The sequence below is a fragment of the Manacus vitellinus genome, unplaced genomic scaffold, assembly GCF_001715985.3.
Source record: "Manacus vitellinus isolate BGI_N305 unplaced genomic scaffold, ASM171598v3 scaffold_90_pilon, whole genome shotgun sequence".
NCBI lineage: Eukaryota > Metazoa > Chordata > Aves > Passeriformes > Pipridae > Manacus > Manacus vitellinus.
Window position 1 is genome coordinate 481,210 of NW_021940867.1, and position 7,130 is coordinate 488,339.

Consider the following 7,130-nt stretch of genomic DNA (forward strand, 5'->3'; position numbering starts at 1 on the left):
ACGTAGGGAGGAAAGATTTGTCTGAAGCGTAATGGCCCTACTGCAATGTGCTCACCAAGCACTCAGTGGCATTTTAAACATCATGAGACTTGATTTTGAGACTTCAAGTGAAAATAAATCACAAAAAGTGGTGCTCAGAACTCAAGAGCGAAGATCTAAGAGAACACTTAAGAAATACAACCAGCAGAAAGCAGACCCTTCCCTTCTGCCACAGACAGCACAGAAGAGGGGAAGCTCCAGTCCTCCAGAAAGGGAAGAGGTCACAAACTTCTCGAGTCCAGAACAGACCCTGGCCCAGATGTAAAAGTAGGACAAGACACAAGAAAGCAAGACTGAGTAGCCAGAACAACAGCAGTGCCCAAGGCACAGGAAAGATTGGACACTGATGGCCTGATAGTGTCTGAGGGGTGCCTAACTGCCTTCATTTTGGTAAGACTTAGAATTATTTTGAAGCACTTAAATCACCTGAGGACAAGGCTTCAAAGCATCTGAGTCTTTCTCTTCAATACACAGTAGCCGCCAGTATTTTTGTTTATTCAAGTTCCTTCTTTTTATACAAATAATTGCTTCTGCTTCACTTCAGCTGCCTCTCCAGCAGACAACAAGCACTCTGGCCAGGCAGGTCAGCAAGCACCCTATTCCTGACACAGGACATACAGCTGTGACTCTAAACTGGGGCTGTAAGGTAAGTATACATTTGAAACACACCCTGCTAAGCATTTCTGTCTATCCTGCACGCTGATAATAATGCAAGTGGAAGCCCTGCAGCCAAAGTAGCTCCACAAAGCAACGTGCACTGGGAGTTTTCACCATGGAAGGACATCAGTAGGAGGGAGCATTTCCAATCCTGTGCCAGAGACACAGACACTCGAACTACCTGCTCAGCATTTTCTACCCTTGTGTGGTTCTTTCAAGCTTTTTGTAGACTTAGAGCTGATGCTGCAGATCCCGAATCCCTCCAAGAGGGATGGAGACCCCCCCCAAGAGGGATGGCTTTTGATTTCCCTCAGGCCTTTCAAGTAATCCCCAATTCCCCGTTGATGTGGCTCTGCTGCACAAGCAGCTTGGTGCTGATGTCCTCTGTGATGTCCTGCACTTGCTTGGATTTTGCCCAGGTTGTGTCAGGACAATTCTCCCGGCTCTGCAGCTCCCTTTGGCTTTCCTTTAGCATTGTCCTGTCACTGTAGCTGTCACTCATGATCCTACCAGGCTGCAGCTGCTTTCCTTTGGCCTTACCCATGCTGCCACTCTCTGTCTTCATATCTGCTCCACCCTGAGCAGCAGCCACAAAGGACTGTCTCTTCCTTTTTTAGTGTGACTGACTTGTTTAGTGTAACTGCTACTAAAGCCTGGCTGCTGGACTGCAACCCACTCCCCTCCACACCTTCTCTTCAGTCGATGCACTCGTGTTTAATCTTAGGGAAGAAGCACTGCTGTGGCCCAGCTTTGGCAGGTAAGGATCCCTTTCCTGAAAGTCTTGGTTTTTGCTATCAGTCCCTCCACTGTTTGTGCTACTAACTTTGTTTACTCTTGCTCTTCTTCATTTTCGATACCCAGGGCAAGACATCTGGTGCTCAAATCTGGCCCCTTAAGTGCTGAATCACGTAAATTTTGCTGCAGGATGCTCCGAGCCCTGTCAGAGCAGAGCATGTTAGGCATGTCATGCTGTGGGAAGCCACTGCTTTGCTCCTGATCAGCCCTTGCAGAGCTTCCTCCAGAGACGCCCCTCAGAGAGCAGAACATCCATCTCCTGTCCTTAAAAATGACCAGTTGCAAAGGCATCTTGGAATGGCAGAAAGCTCACAACTGATCAGTTTGCCCTGCACAAATGTCATGCTGGGTCATATATTGGTGCCTGGCCAGCTGAACAGTCTGTCTCAAATAAAGCACCCTCTACCCATAGGTAGGAAGTTATTCATTTCCTCTTCTATCCACAGGGATTAGTGCTTGTCCTGCTTTAAACAAAATCCCATCTTGCACATGTGCACTCACAAACATTCAATCCTTTGCTTAGTAACAAGAGGGGAGATGCCTGTGGTCCCTGGTCCTCCCAGCACAGCCACACACTGCACACAGACTGTTTTAATGCCTTTATTGTCCCACCCAGACAGCTTTCAGGAGCGTTCAGCACTTCCTCAGCTGCTTTCTTTGTGCTGCAGCTCACGCTGCATCTTTATGCCGTGGCCCAAAGCGATACAATGGGATTGTCCCAGCCCCCGGAGGGGCAGTGGCTCCTTGTTTGTCTGACTCCATCCTGCATGTGCCAGGGCTCCTCCAGTAAGTGCTCCAGGTGCTGACTTTGCAGCAGTGTGGGTCCCAGCTCACTGTGGCTCTGCCTGTTCCAGGGGTTTATATCAATTTGGGACTGGTTCCCTGCATTGGATTGCCTTCACCCTATCGCTTGGGGCCCTGACTGCTGCCAAATTTTGTCTCTGTGTGATAGCTGCATTGATGATTCTTGTGTCTTGAGAGGTGGGAAGATAAACAAGAAGAATCTAGAGGTTTATCTTTTTATCTTCTCCATGAGCCACCAGAAATCCTTCACCACTTTTGCTCTGATCGTTTCAGGTGCTGGAGCATTTCTTGAGATGCTGGAGTGAGCCCAGAGAAGCGCAGTGGAGCTAGGGAAGGGTCTGGAGCACAAGTCCTGAGAGGCAGCTGAGAGTGTTTGGCCTGGAGAAAAGAAGGCTCAGGGGAGACCTTGTTGCTTTCTAAAACTCCCTGACAGGAGGTTGTAGTCAGGTGGGAGGCGGACTCTGCCCCCAGGTAAGAAGGGACAGGACAAGAGGAACTGGCCTCAGACTGTGTCAGGAGAGGTTCAGATTGGACATCAGGAAGAATTTCTTCCCTGAAAGGGTTGTCGGGCATTGGAAAGGGCTGCTCAGGGAGGTGGTGGATTCCCATCCCTGGAGGTGTTCAAGGAATGACTGGACATGGCACTCAGTGCTCTGGGCTGGTTGACAAGGTGGTGATTGGTCACAGGTTGGACTTTATGGTCTTGGAAATCTTTTGCAACCTTAATGATTCTGTGATTCTCTGATTTCCTTAGTGGCTCTGTGGGTTTTCATGTATAATTGGAAGTTCATAGACATTCAGGCCACTGTTCTCTGCATTTTTTCGTCTTATCTGCATTCAGGCCGATATGCTATTCTCATCATCTCCTTGGGGCAGCTCACAGTCTGGAATCATGGCTGGGAATCCTTCTTCTTCAACACTTCCAGTTACAGTAGAAACTGTCATCAGCTACCACCTTGGTGCCTTGGGAGTCCCTCCACTGCGTGTCTTGGTCTCTGCTAGGAACACTGTAATTGTGATCATGATCCCAGCACTCACATCCTGTCAGGTGTGATAAAGATGATCGTGAATCCAGTTTAAGATCCTGTCCTGATTCATAAGAAACACTGGATGAATGTGATACATCAAACTGAGCCTGACTTCTGTTGCTGCTAAGGACTGGTGACTTCAATCCTGTAACACCAATTTGGCATCAGTGTCGGTTCTCATTTTATGCAGATACTTGTAGTTTTCCTTTTTCCACTGTCACTGATGTATTCTCTCCTCCTTTCTCGATAGGTCTCTTGACATCTCTCCTTTATAAAGTTTTCTCTCAGTAACATTGAGAGTGCCAACAGACTTTCATGTTTTGGCAGCCCGAATTTCAGGTTCGTAGTCAGCCTTTTGAAGTAGGCTTCAGCCTCCCTAAACTATGAGGCAACACTTCTTATTGGAAGGCTAAACAGGGGCCATGGGGATTTTTTCCTCTGCTCCCTCAGACTGAAGATGTCCTGGTGGTGTACTACACTTACCACATGGCTTGTTTAGCAATGGATGGTCTTTCTGAGTGTCCTTTGTCATAAGACCAAGTGATAATGTGCCATATTCATGCCAATCTATCAAGAGCTTGCAACTGTCCACTGGGCTGAAAATAGCCTCAACTCTAAGTCACTGCTGTAAATTGTAAGTCCCATTACTGCAGTCTAACATTGCTGTTAATGAGTGTTCCTGGAGCTCTATTGCAGGTGACCTTGCAACCCAACCAGGACTAAAACTGGTCCTGGTTCAGTGGGATAGCTGTGGTTATGGCTATGGTATGTTATTTGAGCATTGTGAGTATCCTGAAATTCCTTGATTTCCTAAATCACTCTTTGTTTTCTTAGAAAACTGAACTCTTCCTTGCAGAGGCCAGACCAGCCTGCTTGAGCAGGGGGTTCTCAACAGCAAACAACCAGCTGGACACACCTCTGGGAAAGGCAATCTAGGACCAGGAACAGAGGTCAGAGAAGAAGGAAGTGATATTAAACCCATGAAAATACTGTTGTTAAGCATTTCTAATTACATTTCATGTACAGTTGTGTTCCTCCTATGGGTACAGGTCCACAAGAGTTTGGTGTTTTCTGTAGTGTATCTTGGGCACTACGGGGTGGATTAGCAGTTTACCTTCCATTTAATCTGACTACAGATGAGGAAGACATGAGAAGGCTCAACCCTGTCCTACACAGCACAATTTCTGTACTCCCCTACCCAGCCATCCTTCCACTGCCCCACTGATGTGGGATATGAAGCAGTAAGGCGGTGGCATCTTTTCTCTCCAGGCTGGTCCTGTAGCAAAACAGTCCTATGAGTGAGGGCAGTTTCTGCCTCCTTCTTCACAGGGATGACTCTCAGGCTCTCCTCTTCCCTCTGGGTAGCAACAGGACTGGGTCTACTCCTTGCCTCTTTCCATCACAGAGGGCCCATATTTAAGGCTCTAAAAAGCAGCAGGATAAACAATGAAATGATATGACAAGAGGGAACAAAAGTCATTGTCATCTCCCATGAGCTATCAGTATGATTTGAAGCATGAGATTTGATTATCCCAGTCATAACAATGCCTAATAATACTGAAAGATAGTAGCAAGGCTCATAAATCAGTGTTAAAAGATTAAAACCTTTTAAAAGATCCTTTGCACCCCCAAGGAATAAAAGCCAACTGTCAACAGCACAAGCTCACCTTCGGTTCTGTCTGTTGACTCTTTCCATGTCATCAACCATAACAACTGACAGAGATTCTGCAAGGCAAATTTAGGCCAAAACATCTCACTTCATCCTTTGCCTCCAAGGCCATTAAATTATGTCTGTGGTGACACCTGCACAACTCATTTATGGGTTTAGGCAGCTCTAAATGGAGCAATGATGTTACTAGTTTGTTTTCCAGGCTTAGATGAGTTGAGATTACAACGCCTATGAAGTTCCACAGTGTTCAAACAATCAGAACATCCTTTGCCACTTTGGATTTTGCAATGGTTTCTGTCACATGAACTGTCTCTTCATGGTGAGGAAACACAGCACACTGAGAGGGTCACTCCTGACACCTACATGAATGATGTCATGCTGGGAAATCCTCTCTGCTTCTGCCTCTTTTGATTTCAACCAGGAGTTTCCAGGTTCCCTGGTGACAGTGTTTAAAGCCTATTTCACTGTGTAAAGCCAGTGGTTATTTTTTAATCCAGTTTCAGATTTACAGTCATTCAATACAATTTTTTTCCCTGTAATCCTTACAATACACAAGGACTTTCAATCAACTCGATTCTTTCTCTCTAAAAAAAAAAAAAAAAATCAGTTCTTTCTCATCTAGGGAAATCATTCATTTGCCAGACTGAAACATGGGAAACTGCAGCTTTCTCTGTGAGGCAAGACTCTGAACTCACAGAAACAGTCCTACTTTTGCTCTGCTGACCTACCTCTGACACAAGGAGTCTATCACTTCTGGTTGCCCGTGAAAAGTTACCTCAGCAGCCATCAAAGATGGCAGTGAAGCTCCTCAACCTGTGCAACTCAGAACGCCTGCTGCCTCCCCATCTGCTTGTGTTCATCCACACTACCCCTCCAGGCTGACTGCACTTTCCATGGGGGAGCTCAAGTGGAAGAGTATCTCACAGCGAGCTGTTACTGGCGAGGGATAACGCCATTTATGTTGTGTCACCACACAAAGATGGGCTTTTTTTTTTTCTTTTTTTTTTTTTTGAGAAATTTGCAGTTTCCCTATGAAAAATCTCGTTCCTGAAAAGGACTTCTCAGTTTGACTCTTTGGGGAGGTCACCTATTCGACTGCTGTTGGCCGTTTTCTGTCATACAGAAGGTAGGAAATAGCAGCCTGATTTCAAATTTGGCAGCAAGTTGGATTCTCCTTCCATTCCTCAACATTTAATTCACCTACTTAGCACTGTAAAGTGTAACATGTGACCTCCTTGCATGCCCTAGTTATATTGCTCATTAGACTGTGCAGTTTAACAAGATTTTCAGTGACCCCATGGCTAATAGCCCACTATTCTTAGAAAGATCCTTACCTTCCAGCACAACTGCTTGTCAGTAATGTTAGTTGGATTGCAAAGAGAAATCACCAAGTTCAAAGCTACTCAAAAAGAGGAAAGGGAGAGCAATATCCCAATTTGTCCTTCTGCTACCCTGTAATGTAAAAACAAAGGGTGCTATTACTACTTTTTTTTCCCCTTCTGCTACTGCTGTACACATTGCTTCCAGTGAGGATTTGGGTTCTGCTGTGCAAAGGCAGCTCTCAGAAACAAGCAGCCTAAGGAGTTGTGACAGGCAAAGGAAGCACTTTTAGTCCTGTTTTCCAGATATAAAAGCAGAACATATAGACTTGCCTGCAATCAAGCAGGAAACCAAGGGCAGAGCAGCACCGTGAACTCAGGCCTCTGATTGTCAGATCTGCATTTTCATCACACTCCTGAGCATCCCCGTTTGTCTTTGAACTCGTGCAGGGCGATATAACACTGCACCAGAGGCGGGTGAGTGCTCGCTCACAGTGCTCCTTCTGCAAAGCAGCTCCTAATGCAGAGCTCTCTGAAATACTTTACAGTCAGCTCTGTGCAGCATGTCATCCAGGCATGGAATTCACTGCCATAAGAGGATGTTGAGTCAAAGGCTGTAACTGAGTTTCTTGAAGGATTGAAAAACAGCCTGGTTAGTTTAGGAAACGGGGCTGCCTTTCACTTTTTTTTGGGGGGAGGGGTTCATTTTGTACAGGGTTTAGGGCTGCTGAGTCCAAGACTGGGTGCTGATGTGGAGCTGCTGAACTGCCAGACAGAAAATTAGTGATTGTGGTTTTTTGTTGGTGGTTTTGGTGGGGT